This window comes from Larus michahellis, chromosome 16 (genome assembly GCF_964199755.1).
Source record: "Larus michahellis chromosome 16, bLarMic1.1, whole genome shotgun sequence".
Classification (NCBI taxonomy): domain Eukaryota; kingdom Metazoa; phylum Chordata; class Aves; order Charadriiformes; family Laridae; genus Larus; species Larus michahellis.
The window spans coordinates 9,400,665-9,422,505 of record NC_133911.1 but is presented as its reverse complement, the minus strand read 5'-3'; positions in this window follow the sequence as shown (position 1 = coordinate 9,422,505).

The following is a 21,841-nucleotide window of genomic DNA, read 5'->3' as shown; positions in this document are numbered from 1 at the left end:
GACGTGGGTACCTGAGAGCAGGAGAATCGATTTAACCGCCCTCTGAGCTCGGTCCGACTGCGTTTTGCATAAATTGGCCGTAGCTTCACAGCCTGGGCAGGGCTGGGCGGGGGATGCTGTGACCCCTCGGGCAGCGGCTCCCGTAGGGATGCAGCTTCTCCTGCTGATGCTGCCACGCACCTGCAAGGGACCCCGAGCAACCGGGAAGAGCTGCGGGAAGAGGATGGCACATGCGGCAGCCTGGGAAGGAGCAAGGTTTGGGTTGGAAACAGCCTTGGGGACGCCGCACAGGGCTCGATCGCCTGCCCAGCAGCACAACCTCCCCCAGCCCGGGGCAGCTCCGCTCCTCGCTTCAGCTGCCTCGCGCCAATCCGCGCTCGCAGGGTTTTCACCTCTAGTTTCGCAATGGCAGGCGATGGCACCGTCGTCACTGCCGCCGCAGCCTCGGCGAGGCCGGGCTCTGCTCTGCTCCACACGGCGGATCTGGAGCGAAACGGTGTGTTAGTGAGGTGAGAAAAGGCGTAGGCTGGAAACCAACCTGTGCCGTCCTTCCCCTCCCGCCCACCTCTTGCGTCCGGCCGCCAAAGGCAGAGCTCGGCTCTGCACATGAACGCAGGAGAACGATCTCTCGCCGTCTTAGCGGGGAAAAAAAAAAAAAAAAATTAAAGAAAGAAGAAAATAAACAAACATCGTGGAGTGAGAATTGAATCTTCAACTCTTGCTGGTGGAGGCAAAGCATAAACCAATAAACGGCAGAAATAGGTCTTGCAAACTCTGCAAGGCAGAGACGTGAGAGGAGTGAGCTGTACGTAGGAGTGTGTAGGGTGAGGAAAGGCTTCAGAAGTACCTGAGGAGGAGGGAGACCACGGGGAGTAATAAACAGGTGCTTAGCAGGGTTTCAGGGAAGCTTTCGGCTTTGGTCATGGTGATGCTCTCGCCCTTCCCCACCGCAGAGCAGGGCTGGGAGGGACGGACTGGCATCCCCCCATGGTTGCCCGTTGCATCCCTGATGGTTGCCCGCTGCATCCCTGATGGTTGCCCACTGGCATCCATCCCCGGCAGGGGCCAGAGGGCAAGACCTTGTAATAACCAGCCCTTCTCTAAAAGTAATACTGAGTACTTTTGGTTATCTGCAGCTGGGAACACACCCGGCTTCGGATATTCCGGTCTGTGTAATTGAATTATTTAGGGGCTGGCGTGGCGTAATGAAATAGGCTTTCTTCCTATTTTTAGGTTTCCATCTACAGTGCTGGAAATTACAGCCATTAAAATGTTCTATTAGTAATGATATATAAAGGGGAAAAAACTGATCAGACTTTTCTAGTGCACATAGAGCATTAGGATATCATTAATTTTAATGATAGAGCCCAAAATTACGAAGCTATTACAATCATACTTGAAGTTTCCGAAAAAAAAGAAAAAAAAGAGAATCATTCTAAATTATTGCTAATGAGTAAAAAAATATTTAAATCATATTTAACAGACCTTAAAATTATAGCCGATGTTGCCGCGCGCTTTGGCTGCGTTTGTTTCCTGGTGCTGACAAACAAATGGTCCCGTGTGGGGCAGCAGCGAGGGGCGCCCCCGAGGATTTGGAGGAGCGTTTCTGGAGGCGAAGGGGGGAAGAGGCCACGCTCCTCCCAGGGCTGCTTCGGGGCTTTAATTCCACCGCGCTCAGCCCCCGTTACGGGATCTCCAGCTGTCGTGGAGAACGCAGACACCGTCCCAGTGCTCGGAGACGCGCGCGTGCTTTACCTGGGAGATGGCCTCCCTCCGCCTCCCTTCGCAGGGTTAAAAGCGGTTTCTGAGTCCATCCTCTGCTGAGCAAAAAATATAATTACCAGCCCCGTATGCTTTAAAGTAGCAGCAATTAATGTCCTTTGGGAGAACTGCAGATTTTTACCTCAGTTTTCTTTTAAAAAATAAATGACTAAGGAACAAAGTCCTTCAACAAAGCAGATGGGGGAAAAGAAGCAGCTCGAGAGCCGACGTCCCTGAGCCCGGAGGCTGCGGCGGCTGCTTGCTGTGCTCTCCCTCCTGCGGGCACACGGAGGGGGCTGCGACCCGGGGAAAGAGGATGGGATTCCCCCTCCCCCTGGGAACCCGGGATCCTGCCTTTACCAGGGCGGCTTGCAATAATTCAGCGAGCAGCCCCCGACCCCGTGCCGGGATACCCTTCAGACGCAGCCCCGGCCCCTCCGGAGCAGGGCTGTGGACCAGGGACAATTTACTGCCTTGCCCTCGGAAGCCTCCATTGTCTCTAAGTCACCAAACTCTTGACTTCCTCGTGCAAAACTCTGTGTTATCCAAACCCACTACAACATTTGTTGCTGGAGCTCCGATCCCTCCCCTGCGCCCCGTCCTTCGTTTGGTCGAGGCCACGTAGAGCCAGGAGGGAACAACCCGAAAAAGCGTGGGCCGGTAAGGGCAGGTGTGTTTCCAGCTGCACTAACCCCAGGCTGCAGTTTCTCTCCGTTACTAAACCCATGGATTGTTACTGAGCTGGGGCCAAAGCACGGAAACCTCTCCCGGCCGCTGGCCAGGTCGTGCCGGGGGGTTTCCAGCTCCGTCCCCTCTTTTGGGGGCCCTGCTGCAGCAGGTACCTCCCCCCATCCCCTCCCTCTGGCTTTGGAAAAAAAAACCCTGCGTGGTTTCAACCCACCTGCAAAGCTTGGCTCAAATTCCCCCGAAATCCCGTGTCTGGGATGCAGAGGTGCTCGAGGGGTGCTCCTGGATGGATGTGGGAGCTGGAGGGGTGACGGGGATGCAGTGGGACACGGTCACCGCGTGGTCCAGCACCCCCCAGGCACAGGGCCAGACCTGCTCTCCTGCCCAGCGTGCAGGTGCAAGAGAATCTGCTCCGCTTTCGGCAAGAGCGTTTTCCCGGGGCCGCGCGCTCTCGGTGGTGCCTCAGGACCTGCAGAAACAGCCGTGCTCAGAGGAGGCTTCCCCGCGCCCAGCTGGCTTTGTGGGAGCACGTTCTTCATAGCGAGACAGCTGCAACAACTGAGTTTGAACGGGCTCAGGACGGGACCCAGGAGCGGCCAGACCCGGCGCAGGGAGATGCCAGAGATGCCACGGGCGAGCCCAGCTCGCTGTGTGGGACACTGCCGCTGCCAGTCGCCTCTCCGGCCGCCGGCACTGCCGCATCGCCCGTGTCTGCAGCTGGCAGCTCTAAGCAGCTTATCAGCCTGTGCCCTGTGATGGAGAAGGTGTATTTATGGAAATGTTGGTGTTCTGGAAAAAGAGGCTTTGTTTCTCGGTGCCCCATGGCCGGCGCCAGACCTGCCCTCGCAGCGCTGCCGTGCCGGGGGGAAGCGTGCCCGTGTCCGACCTGCAGACCGGCTACCGACCGCTGCCCGCTGCCTTACCCCGTCTGAGCCCGTGCTCAGCACCGCAGCTGGTTTTCTGAGGGGGAAAGGCACCACGGGCACCTTCTCCTGCCCGTTGGGCTCCCCTGCCAGCGAGACTTTATTTCTTTACCCTTCGGAGCAGGTCTGCTGGCTCCAGGCTGAGCTGCAGGAGCCCAGCGGCAGCGGGTTTGGGGCAGGGACCTTGCCCTCTGGACAGGACCAGGTGGGCAGGGAGCTCCTCGGCAAAGCTGATGCCGGCTCTTCCCATTCCCACTGCAACTGCGAGTCTGCTTTAACCTCCAGCATCACCACGCAGCGCCGGGCTTGCTAGGCTCGGGAGAGAAGGAATACGCGGAAGCAGCAGCAAACGGAGACATAGAATCATAGAATCACAGAACGGTTTGGGTTGGAAGGGACCTCAAAGCCCACCCAGTGTCCCCCCCTGCCCTGGGCAGGGACACCTCCCACCAGCCCAGGTTGCTCCAAGCCCCGTCCAACCTGGCCTTGAACCCCTCCAGGGATGGGGCAGCCACAGCTGCTCTGGGCAACCTGGGCCAGGGGCTCACCGCCCTCACAGCCAAGAATTTCTTCCTAATATCTCATCTCAATCTTCCCTCTTCCAGTGTAAAACCATTACCTGTTGTCCTATCATTACGCTCCCTGATCCAGAGTCCCTCCCCAGCTTTCCTGGAGCCCCTTTAGGGACTGGAAGGGGCTGGAAGGTCTCCCCGGAGCCTTCTCCAGGCTGAACCCCCCCAGCTCTCTCAGCCTGTCCCCACAGCAGAGGGGCTCCAGCCCTCCCGGCATCTCCGGGGCCTCCTCTGGCCCCGCTCCAACAGCTCCGTGTCCTTCTCCTGCCGAGGACTCCCTAAGGAAAAGCCCTCCCCTGCTGAATCTCCCGCTACTCCCGTTTGCTGGCTGCTGTCCCAAAGCTCCGTGGAACCTCTCAGAGCAGAATACCTAGAATAAATACATTGGCTCATAATGGTCTATGCAACATTAAAACTATTTTCCAGATACCTGATATTTGAGAAGTTGCCATAAAAGGGTCAAAAACTTTTGAAATTCATTAGGCCATCGCCTCAAAATAGCTGCTTCATTAAGTGCCACGGAGACGGGCAATAATGGGAGGCGAAGCAGAGAGCCCCGGAGATTGGATGCACACACGGTGATGATAAATGGCTTCTCTGTGGCTATTCCAGAGCCGGCAAGGGGAAAAATGCCATCCCACGGTTGAACAAGTCTGGAGTTTAGTGCAAAAACTCAGGAACTGCCTCGGCCGGAATAAAACATCGCGGCTGCTGCCTGGCAGGCGGCAATGTCACCTTTGGGAGAGGGGCTGCAAGAACGCGGGCCAGTCGCTGGCAGCGCGGAAGGACCTGCCTGGGATCCAAAGCTCCTTTGTCCCTCCTTGGTGCAGCCACCGGCCCCAGATCCTGGGGGTCCCCAGTGCCCGGCAGTAGCGGGGGTCTGTCGGTCTGTCCGACCTCTTCAACACGCGGAGAGGAGCCACGGCCTCGGGTTCTGCATCCCCGAAGATTCGGCTTGGTCGGCTCCGGCTGCAGATCGGGGATGCGCAGGATGTAACGGCGCCGAACCGCCCGCCCCTTCCTGATGGATAAGGGGGAGGATGAAGACAGACGGTTTTCTCGGGCCAGGGTAATAGAGTCAGCAATTCCACTTGGCTAAGCACATGGTTTTTATGATGTCCCCGCGCAGCGTTGTGCAAAACACCCCGGTGGCAGAAGATGTATAATGCTATCTGTGGAATAGTCTATTTTCTAAATGGAAGCTTGCTATTTAAAAAAGAAAGCACTTTAACACTTTGGAAAATATGAAGGTCCCCAAAGCTGAATTTTTGAGTGCTCATTTTGCAGCTCCCAAAAAAGCCGAGTTCATTACGGAGCGGCAGCGAGCGGGTGGCACCCGTCCAAGCAGCACTTTGCCTGCGCATAACTTCAAGCAGAGCCACGGTCCCAGCGCCGGCGGAGGCATTACTCGCATCCTAAAAGTTAAGCGTCTGCTTAACCGAGTTTTTTTACATTTAATTTTTTATTTTTAACACCAAGGCTGTCACCGGGCTCGTTCCCAGACTCACCCTGACCCCGCAAGGCAGCCATGGCCAAGGGTCCGGCTGTCCCCCGGCGTCCTGGGGGGCTCTCGTTTGGAGTCACAGCTCCGCCATCAGCCTTCTCCATACTTGTCCTCGTTTCACAACGCCAAGGTGCTGTTCGGTTTCTGGAGAGCACAGAGATAAATGCCCCTGGCTCAAGCACGTCCTTCACGAGCCGCTGCTCGCGCCGTCCAGCAGCGGGACTCTCAGGGCAGCGCGCCCCCCCGACCCCCGCGAGGCGCCCGCTCGAGCGCTGCCCCCCGGGCAGGGCTTTTCATCCAAGTTTCTCACTCGTTTCGCACGGTGGATGCTCCCACTGTCGTCCCTCCCGGTCGGAACACCTCTCCCCGCCACCTTCCCCGCGGTGCTGCGCGACCTCCCGGCAGCGCCCGCATCCCGCTGTCCTTGGCAGGGACCAAACACGTCAGTCTCCCACTCCTGCCCTTGCCGCTGCCGGAATTCAGGTTAAAGCCGATTTCCGCCCGATTTGTGGAGCAGAGCACGCCGCGGGCTCAGCCCTCGCCTCCTTCCCCACCTCTCCCTGAAGCCGGGGGGCGGCTGCCGGGCCGCAGACACCGGCAAACCCCTCAAACTGCTCAAAACCGCTCAAACTGGCCGTCCAAACCCACTCGGGTCTGCTCGGCGGGAGCCAGCCAGCTCCACGATATCCGTGAATTCGGGCTGAGCCTCACCAAATCTATTTGCTTGATCAGATTGATGTAGCAATTCCGGGACGAGGTGAATAATGAAAATGACTCATGAATATTTCATTTTTATAAATCACATAATTCATATCTATTCACAAATATTTGCTTTGCTTTATAAACCGGATGAATAATTTACAGAAATATGCAGCAAATATTTTAAAGAAAATATGAAATTCATTGACTACATTAATCAACAAATATTATTCAACTTATATTGGTTTAGCTGGCTGACAGATAAATTCTGTGTTTATGTGAGGAGCTGGAGGAGCAGGTGATATTTCCCGTGTTAAGACACGAGGAGATGACGCCTGTTTCTCCCCAGGACAGGGTTCCTTTGCGCTCACCCCGTGGCGGGGGCAGGATTCCCACCCGCGGCTCTGGGAGCCCCTTCCCGCTCCGCAGCGGCATTTTGGGGGGGGACCAAGGGGCTCCCGGAGCCGGGGCTGGGCCTGGACCTGGGCTGCAGCATCTGCTCACCTGGAGGAGCGAAGTCCGCGCTGGCGCCCACCGAGGGGCTGCTTTCGGTACCCCCGAATTGTCGCTGCCTGGGGAGGGGACGGGGGTTCCACCGCCCACAGCTCTCGAGGAGCTGCCTCTTCTCACTGAAAAAAGAGAGACACCCGTTACAGAAATGCCGCTGCCCACAGCCCCTCAACGGCTGCCAGCACGGGGGGCTGAAACCCCCGGCGCCTCCCCCGTCGGCTCGGCCGCTCCCGGCTCGGTGAAGGCAAGGGAAGCACGGGGTGGCCCCGTCTGTGTTAGCCCATGGGCTCTTTGGAGAGAGGTGGGCTGCAATGAGAGATTATCGATATCACTTTTCCCAAAAAAGCATTTTTATCTAGAGAAAATAGTGGTGCCTCAGCTTTTTCTATTTTTTTTTATTATTTCCTTACCTTTTCAGTTTCGGTTAGATACCGGACTCGGCTACACCAGCGGGAGCGATCCCTGCAAAGGCTTCCTTGGTGGCTAAAGGCAGAGAGAGGAATGCTGCGTTTTGCATTTCTCATTTCCACACTAGGAGCTATGTGTCCCTGCTGTCCCCATGTCCTCGCCACCCCCACATCCCCGCTGTCCCCACGTGCCTGCCATCCCCAGGTCCTCGCCATCCCCATGTTCCCACTGTCCCCACATCCCTGCCGTCCCCATGTCCCTGCCATCCCAACGTCCCCACCGTCCCCATGTCCCCGCTGTCTCTATGTCCCTGCCGTTCCCAGGTCCCTGCCGTCCCCATGTCCTCGCTGTCCCCACGTCCCTGCCACAGCACCAAGCCAGGGCAGCAGCGAGCCTCTGCCGGCTCTTCTGGGCCAGCAGCTCTGACAATAAGCAGTAAATAAACTGTTAAGTTTTCTAATTTTACAGTAATTCCCTCCATTATTTAGCTTTTTTTTAAAAAAATCAGCTGCTTAAACAGAGTATTAAGCCACTGCATTAATCCACCTGTACTGGGATGATAAAGTGATTAATCTGACGTGTTTAAGTACGGAGATGGTTTGGCGACGAGTGCCCTGCCGGAGGTGGGGGCTTTGCTGAGCGCCGTCCCGCAAAGGGCTCAATGCCCGGGCAGACACGAGGGACGCGCGGGGGGGTCACGGCATCCGTCTGCTCCTGGAAAGGTCCTTGGCTGCTCCAAATTCATCCATCAGCCAGCTTCATGGTGGGCTTCTGTGCTTTTCCTTTTCCTTGCTTGGTCAGGTTTCCAGAAGCAGCGAGGTCCCCGGGGAGGGAGGCCGAATTTCCCCCCCCCCGTTTCTAAGACATTTCGCAGCGGTTTGGGTTTGCTGCTGGCGGCCCTGAATTCCCGGGCTGGAGAGGACGTTTGGCACCTCTGCTCCATCCTTTGGAGGATTCTCTCTGGGGGATGGAAGCGGAGTGGGGGCACAGGGCTGGGGGCGCTTTGCATCAGCCCGTCACAGCCGCACCGAGACGGGACCCGCTCGCAGCTCTAACAGGACGCTGTCTAACAGGGCTCACGTTTTTGCAACCCCGACGTCGAAGCAGGGAGCCAGCACCCGCGAACTCGCGAGCGAAATTGCGGAGAAACGCGGCTGACGGAGCCGCGGAGGGCAAAGACACAGCAATGCGGGGGGAGGCAGCAGGAGCCCCCTCTGCCACATTAAGGTGGCCATTGTCACGCTCCACGACTAAATGCCCGGGGCACTTGGTAGCCATCCCAGGATGGGAAAACCGGGATTTGGTCCCTTTCCATGTGGGAAACGGGTATTAGCGGAGCAAGAGCCGGGTCTGCCGCTGTCTCCTCTTCCTTTGCAGGCCTGAGGAGGGGACGGGGCAGCGCCGTGGTGCCTCAACTGAACGCAGCTCCTTCGAGACCTCCAGCCCCCATTCCAGCAGGAATCGGGCACGAATGTCGGGGTCTGAGACGGTCCCGGAGGAGTGGGGACAACCCAAACCCCGGCATTCCCGCCTGCTGGTTCCCACAACCCAAAGGGATCAAAACCTAAACGTCCCTTTTTAGTATTCCTGCCATTCGCAGTGTCTCCTGCACTGTCCGTCTGTAACATTTGGGGGCCCGTTAAGAGGGAAATACAATTTCATAGTCACAGATAAGAGATTAGACAGATCAATTCCTCCCTGCAAACCGGGCTGAGGAAAAACCCGTTTCCAAATTGCGACGTAGAAGGTTTTTGTTCTCCTGGGTTATTGAGCTGTGGGTCCTGCCACCAACTTCCCTGGTCGTGTCCTCATTTAAGCGAGCAAGAAGCGCGTGGCCTAAATATTAAAATAGCCGGCGGGGGGACCTGTCTGGAAGTGTTTTGGGGGACCTGAGCCCCCCTTTGGCAGCCAGCCTGCCCCCGCTTCCAGACAGCCGGCTGCCGAGCAGATTTCTCCCTTGTCCCCTTTCCCATCCCGGGGTTTGTTTTGGGAGCGTTTCCCCCCCCGGGAGGGGGGGGTGGCCGCCCGGCAGAGCCCTCGCGGTGGCGGGGGGCGCGTGGCACGGCGCAGCGCGGGGGGGAGCCGAGGGGACTGTCACCGCACAGCGTGACACGCTGCGCCAGGCTGTCGGCAGAGAGGCTGTCAAAATATTTAGCGGCAGAGTTAAACTGAAACCACCGACACCCGCAGGCGGGGAATTCTGCACAACGGCTCGCAAAAAAACCCCTCAAATCCTTGTGAAAAACGCGGCCGCGGAGGCGCAGAGCCCCTTCCCTGCCCGTGCCTGGCCACGACCCATGGCTGGCGGGAGGCAGCCGCTCTCCCGAGATGCTCAGCTCAGATGGAGAAACATCCATTTCTCTGGGTGTTTAACCCACAAACCGGGGTGGAAGGTGACGGGTCCCAGCACGGATGGGAAACCTCCGGCTTCCCCCAGCCCCATCGGCAAAGGGCATCGCCGACAACCACCGCAGCGGGCAGAGCTCCTCAAACCTGCGCCCGGCAGCTCCGTGCCGGAGAACCCTGCACTATTTACAGCCTGTTATCATCCCCAAGGTGTTATTTGTGTAACCGTTAGTTTCTGTAAAGTGTATGAAAGAAGCAGTAAAACACCAAGCGCCTCCTCACTTCAGTCGGGAGCTGGTTATTTCCCTGCCTGATTTACCAAGCTCCATCGCAGCAACTTAACCCTTCGCGAGGGTCGGTGGTGCAGGAGTGCGAGCGATTCGGGGCTTTGTCAGCCCTCAGTCGCCCCCTGGGCAAAGCCTCGGCGCCCCGTCCCCAGGCAAAAGCCGGCGTGGGGTCCCACCAGCCGCAGGCATCGCTGGAGAGAAGAGAGCTGGATTCCTCGCTCCCACACTGGAAGCTTTTGTCCTGGCAGGAGGAGCTCTTGACTGGGAAGTGGTGGCTCTCCTCTGGATAAATACATTAAAAAAAAAACAACCCAAGATTTATTCAGTGGTATAATGAATTCTGTGCCTTTTAAATGTGACAGTGGGTAAAATACACCGTCCTTCTGCAGGCTTAAATGTCAGCTGTAAAGATCAGGCTTTCTCTTCCCTCCTCCGCGCTCGTGGGCCATCCTTTAATTTACTGCTTGGTTTTAGAGGGGCTTGGGACCGTGGGGCTGGCGCGGTTGTGGTGACACAGCATCCCCATGGCCCCGCATCTCCATGGCCCCACATCCCCACGACCCCGCATCCCTGCATCCCCACGGCCCCGCCATCCCCGGACACTGCCCAAGCCTGCAAAAGGCACAAATGATTCTATGATTCTATGACTCTAAACCAGGGGAAAAGGGCTTGGGGTGAGGGAAGCAGAACCCGCGAAGCTCAGCAGGCTGCCCGAGAGATTAATGCCTTGTAGGGGTTTTCCGGGTGATGGTAAGGTGTTTCTTTTCACCGCCAAGTCAGCAAAACAAAGCAGAATTACACTTCAATGTAAATTTGGAGCCAACCGAAAAATAAAATAGAAACGACAAAGCGGACTAGAAAATAGCCCTCAAACTCACTTAGTGCAGACATGACAAGAGGCTTGGACAAGGCTTGAGAAATTACTGTAGAAAACCAGCACTTCAGAAACCAAATAAACTGTTCCAAAGACGCAAAAAAAAAATTACCCCGAGCAAGCTCGTATTGATCGCGGGCACTGAACCAAACTAACACCGCGCACGCCCTCGCGCCGGTGCACACACCATCCACGGCGACTTCACCGCCACCAGGTCCTGCTCCTCCTCCTCCTCCTGCCCCCCACGCTGCCCGGGTCCAGCCCTCACCTCGTCATGAAGAAGGGAAGAGCAAAGCAGCGTTTCACCGCGTTTCTCCAACCCTTTCCACCCACAAGCTCTGGCGTAGAAATAAAAGGCCTTTGCCTGCAGCAAATCCATCACAGGCAGCCTCCCCCTCCACCCCCGAGCTGGTGCATGGCGGGGGCTCGGTATTTCTAGAGGGTAAGTGTGCTGGGACAAGCAAAAGGCGGCACGGAGGTCGGTACGGCCGGGCAGCCTCGGGAAATGGCCCCAAAACCTGGGCAAACTCATTACTAAGTGAATTCCCTGGGAGCATAAGCGGGCGCTGCAGGGGGGGCAGATGGGGCGAGGATGCACCGGGGCGGGAGATAAGGCTGCTGCCTGTCGTCTTTGGGAGGGAGCAGCCTAAAATCAAAGGAAAAGACAGATAACGGCAGAGAGAGAGAGAGAGGCGGAAGGGAAACGGAGGGAGAAAGCAAATAGAAACAGAAAATACAGAGGAAGCTGTAGAAAGAGCGGCACAGGCAGCAGCACAAACACGATCAGTCACCACGCGGCGCGTGCGCGCGAAGGTAATAAAGCGGAGAAGAGCCATTACCTCGGACACCCCCCAGCGCTGCGGTTCGGGGCAATATTTCCTGCACAGGTACCGTTCCCGCAGAGGCTTTTATGTTCTCCTCCTTCAGACACCATCTTTCTCCTTCTCCTCCTGCCAGGGTTGACGCTGGCGTTTTTGTGAGGACGATTTTTCTTCCGCCGCCCGTTTGGTGCAGCTCACGTCACCCCCATTTCTCATGCCGATCTGCACCCCCCCGGCTGGAAAACAGGGGAAAAATAGGGAAAAACATTAAGAAACGCAATAAAAAGAAAGGTCATTCTTTAAAATTGTTTAACCAACTGATTACTGCTCACAACAATCAGAAACTTCATTTAGGAGCGCCCCAAGAGCCTGCGACTCCTGCAGCAGCAGATGCCGGGACCAGATTTTGGGCTGTTTTCTCCCCTTTCCCTCTTGCTGCTGCCTCAGTTGCCCCAGAGGGGAACTGGCCACCCCGTGGCTAATTGCTGAGCCGGCTGCCAGCCATGACCCCCGCGCTGTTTTCGGTGCCGAGGGGAAGCGAAGAGCAGTCATTGGCCACGGGACCACGAGCCGCCCCATGCGTGGAACGAGGAAACCCAGTATTTCATGTAGAATTGTTCCTAAAAATTTCCAATTATGATACGACTCTGAGCTTGACAAGCAAAAGAACTGGGGAAGCAGAGCAGCAGCAACTGGCTGTACGTTAATTAGTCAGCCTTATCTCAGGAATATATTAGCCCTGATGGCGCTCGCAGTGCTGGAACGAACCCCGCAGCCGAGAGTGGGGCCGGTGCCCTGGCCTTGGGCTGGCATTCGGCGTCCCCACACGCCAACCTAAGCAAAATAATTCGGATAGAACCCCAAAGATTGTCTCTGAGCCAGCAAATAAGAGCAGGGGATGAGGGACACAGGTGACAAAAGTGCAATTGGAAATGTCAGTGGCTGCCAAATAGCAATGGGGCTGGGGGGATGCCAGCCTTTCCCAGACGGGGAAATATTGCTGCAGGGTGAATAGCTCCGGCCGCCTTCCCGGGGTGGCCACTGGCCAACCCAGGGCGGCCACTGGCCAACCCAGGGCTACGGTGGGAGCCCGGACATGCCCACCCATCGCCTGCTGGCCGGGGAGCTACTTCCCAAGCAGAGCCTTTACCTCGCGCAGGAAAACGAGGAGCCGAAGGGAAGGAAAACTCTCCAGCCTCCACGCAGCCGGGTTTTGGCGAGGCTGGCAACGGGGGAACGGCACAACATGCAAACCCCTCTGCTGCCAGCATAGCAGACCTGGCTGGAAGGAAAAATAGAGCAAAACCTCAATTCCCAGCTTTGATTTAGTGCGGAGAGGGAGACGTGTGGATCAGCAGCCGCCTCATCTCCCGGCAGGCGTTCCCTCGGCTCGCGCAGCGCAGCCGCTTTCCCGCAGCGGGCAGGGAGGGGATGCCCTTCGCCTGCCGGGCATGGCTCCCCCGGGAAGCGCATCAGCATCGCCGGGCTGGGAAACCGCCCTGCCTGCAGCAGCAGCTGGCACGCAGGAAAAAACCTGAGGAAAAAAACCCCAAAACCCCCAACAACTTTTCCTTTCAGATTATTGAACCGACTGTAGTAAAAACTTCCCGTTTAATATGCACGACCTGCTCCGTGCACTCCACTCTAATAAATTGGTGGAGCATCTTGCACAGCTAAATCATTAGGGGGTGGAAGAAACACTAGGGGCCAGCTGTAAATGCGGGGGGGGGGGGGGAAATAATAAATTAAACCAGGCACATAAAATATGAACCAATTTTCTCATCTTGGCTAATAGATTTTAAATGGGAAATCTGATCATGGACAAGCACTGAGAATATTAAAAGTTTGGGTGTTGCTGGGGCCCTACGTAAGGGAAGGGCGAAGCGTGATGGATGCTCCCAGGAACGCGGTCGAGGGTACGAGCCTTTATTAGCTCTTACATTAAAAATCTGCTGCCGAACATCATGCTTTTTAGAGCTCTCGTTTAAAGGTGCGTTGTAGCTTGCTGCTTCCTAATTACCTTGTATGTTCTGCATAATTTTTGTTTTTAATTTCAGATGGGAAAACACCATAAACTTGCTAATTAATTACGTTTTAACCCCGGCGCACCAGCTGAAGCGCACGCTTTGCCGTGCAACCTCTCCACAGCCCTCCACGGGATCCTCCGCCAAGCCCAGCGCTCAGGCAGCCTCCAGCGCCGCCGCGGCGTTTGCAGGGGATTTCACCAAAACTCCTGGAAAACAAGGGAAGGAGAGAACAAGGAGCCGGGTAACCTGGGTTTTGGCTACGGCAGCAGCCGCCCACCAAGTCCGGCCCCGGCGGAGGCTGCCCGGGAGCAGAAACCGCTGCGGAGGTGACATTAACCGCTGATTGATGGACTTCATATTTCAAAAGCCCATGAGCTGCTGGAGAGAAAATGTTTGGAGAATCTAAAGCAGCCAGAATTACCACTGGGGATGGGGGGGGGGGGGTAACAAATAATAAAATAAAAAGGCAAAAAGGAAGAGGAAGGAGGCGGCACGGACAAAACGACTCCCAAACCCACCGGCCCGGGGCTCATTCCTGCAGCCTCCAGAAACCGCTGCGGTTTCTGCAGCCCCCACTTCGCTCTCGGCTCCTCCGAATTTCCCTGCCGTCTCCTCTCTTGCTGAAAACACCCAGCTCGACTTTACTTGGTTCCATCACGGCCCGTGGCCAGTAATCTTTTAAGTGAAGGCAGAGCAGACTGATGAATCCAGGGGGAAATAACCCCAAACGAAAGCTCCGGGCTGGTGAATGACTGACTTCTTGGCATGCCGAGCTGGAAATTATTTTTTCCCCTCTGTTTTTATGAATCATTCATGTTTTCATCAACTTAAAAAGCAGAGAGGCAAATGTAAACGTTAGGATTTTTAAATGGGAACACATTGATGCGAAAACAAATAGAGGTTTAATTTCCTTTCCTTTAATTCCCGGCGAATGCATGCTAACGAGAAGGTGGGGAGCGCGGCGCTGCTGGCAGCCGCGGGGGTGATGGGCGACACGGCCGGACTGGCGATGAGGAAGGGGACGATGGCACCGTCCCCATCCCACCCCGCGCACAAGGGGCACAGCAGAGGTCCGGGGGGGGGCCATCTGGGTGTCCCCCGCGAGGCGTGGGGCGAGGGTGCCATGGATTTGGATGGCAGAGGGGTTCGGGGCGGCGCAGCCCCAGTCGAGGGGAGCATCCCTCGGGGACCGCGGCCGGTGCCCACTGCGCTGCGCCACGTGCTGACAGAGCCCCCATAAGCTGTTTATGCCCCTCGCGCTCCATCAATCATTTTTTCATAGAGTTGGAAGATTATAGCTTCTTATACGCTACCTCCAGTCCGGCTTGTCACAGGAAAACTCTGGGGAGAAATTCGCGGAGATGTATTAAAGCCATCTAACACTTTCTCCATGGCAACTGGGACCGGTGCAAATCCCATCAGCTCTGCCTGGAGCGGGATGAGAGCTCCTCCGCAGCTCTTCCAGGCGCCCAGATAACGGCAGATAGAGGGAAAACGTCTTCATTAGCTCGAGACGCCTCCCAACTATAACACACAATAACGCTTGATTAACGCCAAAGCATTCGTCTCTTATGAAATACACCCGTCCGAGGCTCCTCGGCGGCTCATGCTTGCCCTGGCCTTTTCCTGCCCGTCCAGGTGATCTCAGGCGAAGGGGCAGAGGCGAACGTCCCAGCCGGGGCCGAGAAGGGATGGGGCTGGGCAACTGTGGGAGCTGAGCCGCCGGACAGAGATCAAATGAGAGCATGTTTACAACAAAGCCTAATTAATAAAGCTGTTATTGATTTCCAAAGTCCTGCTCTTTGGTGGCCGTGCTGTCCGCGGCGTTGCTGGGACCCCCCCGACCCAGTGGGAGAGGGAGCTCCTGCCGCAAGGAGCGGATTCCAAGTGTCGAATACGAAAAGTTGCAGCCACGGCGTAATGCCGGGAGGTCTTTAAAAATAGCTCGAGGTCTGTGTGCGCACAGACGACGTTGCGAGCCAGAGGGATGTCCTACATTTCCCAGCTCCCTTAATCCCTCAGACTGATGACAAAATCCCCGCTCATCCTCCCGGTAGGTGAGCTCCCTGCTCCATCTCCGAGAAGAACCCTTCCCGTAATTAAAGGCTTCGCCGTCCCCAGCAGCTGCAGGGTTGGGGCCCTTCGGCTGTTCTTGGTCAGTGCAGCAGCTTCGCAGGAGCAGGGCATCTCCCGGGATGCTGGAGCCAGCCGGGAATTGCTCCGGAGCTGGGCTTGGCCATGGTGGCCAGCGGATCTCCCCAGGGACCCGTGCCCAGCTGGGTGGCAACCTCAGCGTGCCGCCACATCAGCTACGGGACGAGGGCAGGAGGAACGGGGCTTCGCTGACGCTGTCTGGTCAAAAGCCTTGCTCTCTGAGGGGAAAAAACAAACTTGTCTGAACCACTGGAGCGAATCTGCAATTTTATTTCAACTCAACCTACCACCAAACTGCGAGAGAGCCAAGCCCTTTGAAGTCTGCCATGTCCAATCCATTATTAATCATTGTAAATCTGGTATAATCTCTACAAGCATATTCCGCTCCCTACAAATAGACTGGTGCCAACTTGCTCTAATAAATCCTGCGTCAGGGCAGCTCCTGTGTCTTCTCTTCATGCAGCATTTCCCAGCAGAAATATTTAAACAATAACAGTCTCTATTTGGTGCAGTCACTTTTGTTTTAGAAGACTACGGTCTAACGTGTAACAGATTTAGAGCTTACAGAAAGGCTTGGATTTATGGCATGCTTTCTTTCCCGTGCTTCTTTTTTGTTGTTTCTAATAGCCCCCGTGAGGCATTAATTGTCTCCATTTGGGTTCCTAACTTCATGCCAACGCAAGAAAACTCTGTTCTTCTTCCTACCCAAAACTCTGGGGCAAAACCGAAAGTTCTAGTGGAAAGGAGCATTGCTGAAAGCAGCAACCTGGCATCGCTTCCCCATGGACTAGAAACGACCTGCTGATTCCTCTGGAGAGAGCTGGGACGGCCTGTGGAGAGGGAGAGGAAGAACACAGGCGGTGAGGAGCACTCCGGCCTTCCACGGGCCAGCGCGTGGCAGAGTTAGTGAAAGTCAGTGAGTTACCTACTACCTTTGAGAAGCAGACCTTGAGGGTGAAGGTAAGGTTTTATGCATCTTTACTCTGTAATGAGTATTTCCACACAAGGAAAAACTTGCTGCCTGGGGGCAAAGGCGACGCTGCGTGGGTAAGGGAGCGCTGGCTGCAGAAGTAGCCCCTGACAGCAGCACCCTTCACAAAGAGAGGCTTAAAGCCATGGAAAATGACTCCAGGAACTCCAGAAATAGCCGCTGGGATCAGCACGTTACTCAGCTGCAGTCACACACTCCCTCGGCCGCAGCCGAGCGGCGTGGCTGTCTAAGCTTCGGGGGATGCTCAAAGGCCAGGCAAAACTCAGCTTTGGAATGGACCGGTTCCCCGTGGGCCAGTGATGCCAACCAGCCTAAAACGCCAAAGCGAGAACAAGCAAAAGAAATTCAACCCCAAAAGATACACCGGCCAGAAAGAATCAAGCACAAGGGTAAGAAAACTGACCCCCAAACTGTGCAGGGGGAGACGCAGGTGAAGGAGGTCAGGACCCTGGGCTGCCACCAGACCAGGAGCCGTGTACGCAAACACCCGCTGGAGGCTTATCGACTCTTGCTCAGCTCGTCGTCTGTACCAGACAGCCTCCCGACACGCGCGAGCACCTGGGCAGCTTTGTTTTGAGCAAAGCCGGTCTCCCAGAGGAACCGGGAAGCTCCGAGGTTTCATACGGACTCCCATGTTTCCCAGACGTGTGAAACTTTTCCTGCAAGAGTTTGCGACTTCGACGCGCGGCTCCATCTGTGTCAGCCTCTCGCGCGGATGCCGGCGCCAGGAGCCCGGCTCTCCTCGCTGGCAAACATCGGCACTGGCTGCCAAGGAGCAGGGAGGGAGCCTGGCTGCTCCCGCGGGATGCTCCGGGGGAATTCCTGGAACCGCTGCCCAGGGGCATGGGGATGGTCAGCCCTGCTAGAACTCACAGGGCCAGATGCCGGCTTGGGCGTTTACGGAACATTTAACCGGTAAGATGCTAATGGCTTCCCCCCTGCTCACCAGCCACCTCGACGGCAGAGCCCGAGCAGCGCCCGTGACGGGGATGGGGCTGGCCCCGGGCTGAGGACGCTCGCCACGCGCCTCCTGGGTGTGAGCACACGCAGCCGGGAGAAGGAGCTGTGAAGGCTCTTAGCCCAAACGGCAGCTTGTTTGCTCTCTCGCTGACAAACGAGCCGGAGCTCCAAAAGCAATTTAGTCTGGGAATAAAGATCCAAGTCCCCGCTGCTCGGGCGGAGGCTCGGGGGGAGCGGAGCAGAGGGAGACGCAGCGAACGCGGCTTCCAGGCACTTGGTTTTCACTTGACTTCCTCGGCTGGCAGCTCGCAGCAGACTAAACGCTCTCCAAGAGGAGCAGCTATTTCCTACCCATGCCAAGCACTCCGGCCAGAAAACGCCTTTTTTTTTTTCCCCCTCCCCTGATGCTGCTCATTAATTTTGTTTGTTTTCTTTTTTTTTCTTAAAGCTTTTGCTGCTTCCTCAATTAGGATGTGATTAAAAAAAAAAGAAAAGAAGGAAAAAAGAAGGAAAACTGGAGGTAGAGAGAGTTCAGCCGGATGACTGCTGTGGGCAGCGGCGGTTGCCGAGACGCCCAAAACCTCTTTTTGACGAGGGTGCGGGCAGCCAGGCCACCACGTCCTCACCTTCCTCCTCCTCCCACCGACGTAACTCATTTAGTGCCTCGCCCGCGTTGATAAATCGGCAATAAAAATGCACAGGGAACTCAAGTCGGGTCGATTTATTTCAATATTTCTGACACAGTTGCCGCGGAAGCTGAGAGCCGGGGAACCAACAATGCAATTTTCTACCAGAGAAGCGGTAAGACGTCGGGTATAAATTATGCCTAAATGCCACATAGATAATGAGGCTGCATCTGTGAAGATTTATCTCCCTTTTTCTTGCACTGAAAACACTCCGAGACAGCAATCTGACATGGGACCTGTCACGGCACAACATTTCCAATGGGATGAGGCCTCCCCAGAGGCACTTCCCTCCACCGACGCTGCGGGGACGGAGCTGCGGTACCCAAACTCCAGAGCTACGCTTTCCTCCCTCCTTTCCCCCATCGCCACCACTCGGAGGCCGGAGCACGGGTCTAACAACCGAAAATCAGAATATTAATGTTCACCTTTTGGGGAGTAGTTGAATATGCCACTTCCAATGAAGAACGGCATTAATTCCAGCGCTTGCAGGAGACATCCGAGGCAGATTCCATCATTATCAGGGAGACGTGGCGGAGCTGGCGTGAGCTGTCTGCTGGGAGCCAAGAGCAAAAGGAGTATATTTTTCTTTTTGCATTTATGAGAAGAAAAATACACCTCACATGCCTGCTCTCTCTGAGCTGGAGTTCATCGTTTCTACCCACTTCCCTCTCTTCAGAGCCCCTCTCAAAGCGTGTTTTGAGCAGTGATTTTGGTAAATAAACTGCCAGGGGCATTCCCCTCGGTTCATTACAAGGCACGTGCGCGACCCACGGGACCCGCTTTTCTAATGGTTCCAATCAGGCTCTGCTGTAGCGCCGCGCGTGAAGCAATGACTAATTGCATCTCATGGGGCTCCCACCGCTCCCCGACCCAACCACCTGATTGCCAGCAGCTCGTTAGCGTGCTTCTAGAATGAAGGCACCCTCTGCCCTGCCTGGGGACAGCTGGGAGGGGGGGAACGGCGATTCACACCCCCCCGTGGATCCCCCTGCCCTCGGTGATATCCCGCATCCCTGTGCCCGCACCTCCCCGTGGGTTCCCTGGCTCAGGTGGATGTTGGGTGTCCCCAGCCGTACTTTATGGGCCAGGGGGGGGTGGTTAAGGCTTGCACACCCGCCAGGTGCCCCGTCAGGCTGGATACGGCCCCCGCAGCCTCTCCTCTTGGGCAGGGGTGGTGGGGGGGGGGGATGCGACCCCTCCGGAGGGCTGGGGAGGAGGGGGCTGCCCTCACCCCGGGGTGGGGGGTGGCTTCGCAAGGGCACACACCAGCGCTTTCTTGGCACTTGGTAAAATTTCCATGCAGAAGGGAATTAGAGAAAGGCTGGGAGCAGGGGCTGCGGCGACGACGGGAGATTGGCTGCAGTAATGAGCTTGTCCAAAAATATCCCTCCTCCGCCGGAGATGCTCTATTTTTAGAGCCACGAACCGTCACGTTGACGAGCGGCGGGGTCAAAGCTTACCTTTAAACTCCTGAAATGCCTTCGCCCTTGCGCGAGCACCTTGGTTTTCCAGCTGGCTGCCAAACCTAACGACACCGGGTGCCTCCGGCCCCGCATCCCGGCTTCCCCCGCAGCTGCGACGTGACCGGACCCCGTCCGTCCAACAAACCGCTTTCTTCCTCAACCCGAGCGGTTGACACGCGTCTCTGAAAACAACCTGTAGTTTAAAACCCCACACTGTGATGGCCAGGTGGGGAAAGTGCTGTCCTGTGGCTTTTGGAGGGGAGAGGCACGTGCTCGGGCAAAGCAGCAGCTCCCCGCACGTCTGGATCCCTTTCCCCTGCGTCGGCAGAACGGGGCAGGTTAATTAAATTATCACAGATCCGAGAGCGGCTCGACAGCAACGGAACCAGGGGAGACCCCAGTCAGAGCCGTAGGACTGCCGTGTCGGCACAGACAGCGATCCGAGCACACAGCGTGTAAAATTAAAAATCTAGCGGTTCTATCGCTAGGAATAAAAGCCATCATTTGCATGTTAAAACACCTCGGCTTACAGTGGCAATTTCCCTCTTTTTAACTTTCTTGATTTACACAGTTTCCAGAATGAATAATGCAATGAAACTCCCCATCAGCGATTCACATTCAAAAATGTGATAGGATTTCTCACAACCCCCCCCAGCCCCAGGCCTACACATCTTCTGCAGGGAGTCTTTCCACCGAGACACCTAAATACCTGCTGCCAGCAGCTTTTAAAAGCACTTTTTAAGCGTGAGGGTTGGGGAGGAAACAAAACGCCGGTGGGTGGAAAAGAGCCCGTGGGCAGCCCCCATGGGGGGGGTCTCTGCCCGGCCAGGTCCCGGCCAGCCCCCGCAGCAGGTCTTAACGCTTAAAGTGCAAAGAAGTCACATCCCCTCTGCTCATCATCTTCGTAACCCTCAGTAAAGCACCGGGACTGCGCTCTCCTGACTGACGTGGAGTCCCGTTTCCCCAGCAGTGATCACTGGGGCATCGGGAACCCTGCCTACCTCTCCCCGTTTACGCCAAGGGGATTTATGTCTCTCTAATAATGCTCCTAATAATTTTTCCATTGCTCACATCACAGCCTGACAGCTTTCCTGTTCGCCGAGATAAAAACACAGTCTCTGCAGATCTCCGTTAACGAGGTCTTGCATCTCTTCCTTTAGGAAGAAGCAAATCAGCCCATGGGGGAAAAGCCATCTCTGTCAGCCTGGTTCTGAGACCTGGACGTGGATTATATTAAATTTGAATAATCTAGATTACATTTAGTTTTAAAATGCCCTCTTGTCTGAGGAGAAAGGAGAATTAGAGCGCAGACTAATTGCTCAGTGCCCGGCACGGGGCTGCCCTGCAGAGACGGGTTTCCCTGGTCTCTGCCACAGGGCATCAGCCGAACCCGAACCCTGTGTGCCCGCCCCACCACGCCATCGCCCGCCCTTTTGTGCTCTGCTCACCGTTTCCACCAGTTCCTGACCTGCTCCTGCCTTTTCCCAAACCGCCTTCCCAAGGGAGCGGCCCAGACACCATCCCAGGGTGGGCGGCAGCATCCCCTAGGGCAGCAATGTCCGCAAGGGCAGCAGTTTCCCCACCGGCGGGCCAAGCAGCACGTGCAACAGGAAAAGCTGGTGCCCTCCTGCCCGGGAGAAAGGACAGGTTTTTCCCGGAGGAGGAACCCCGAAGGCCACCCTGTTACTGCTCACCTCGTGAGAGGTTCCTGCCCTTCTCCTCCAACGGCAGCGCGGAGCCGGAGGGAAGCGCAGCTCCCTGGGCTGGTGGGTTCTGCTGCGCGAGGAAGAGCATGGCTTTTCCGCTCTGAAAAACCCAGAGAGAGAGGAAGAGGCTGGGAAAGTGCTCAGAGGCGACTTGCCCTCTAACAGGGTAATTTATAGCCTCGCCCTCTGCCATCAAAGCAGTTTCCTCTGCAGCTGAGTGCGATTTCCCAAGCCCTCGCTGTGACCATCCCCTGCCCCGGCTCCTGCTGATCCCCCTCCCCAGCTGGGAACCCTCGTCCCCCCGGGTGCCGGGGGGTCCCATTGATCCCCCTCCCCAGCTGGGAACCCTCGTCCCCCCGGGTGCCGGGGGGTCCCATTGATCCCCCTCCCCAGCTGGGAACCCTCGTCCCTCCGGGTGCCGGGGGGTCCCATTGATCCCCCTCCCCAGCTGGGAACCCTCGC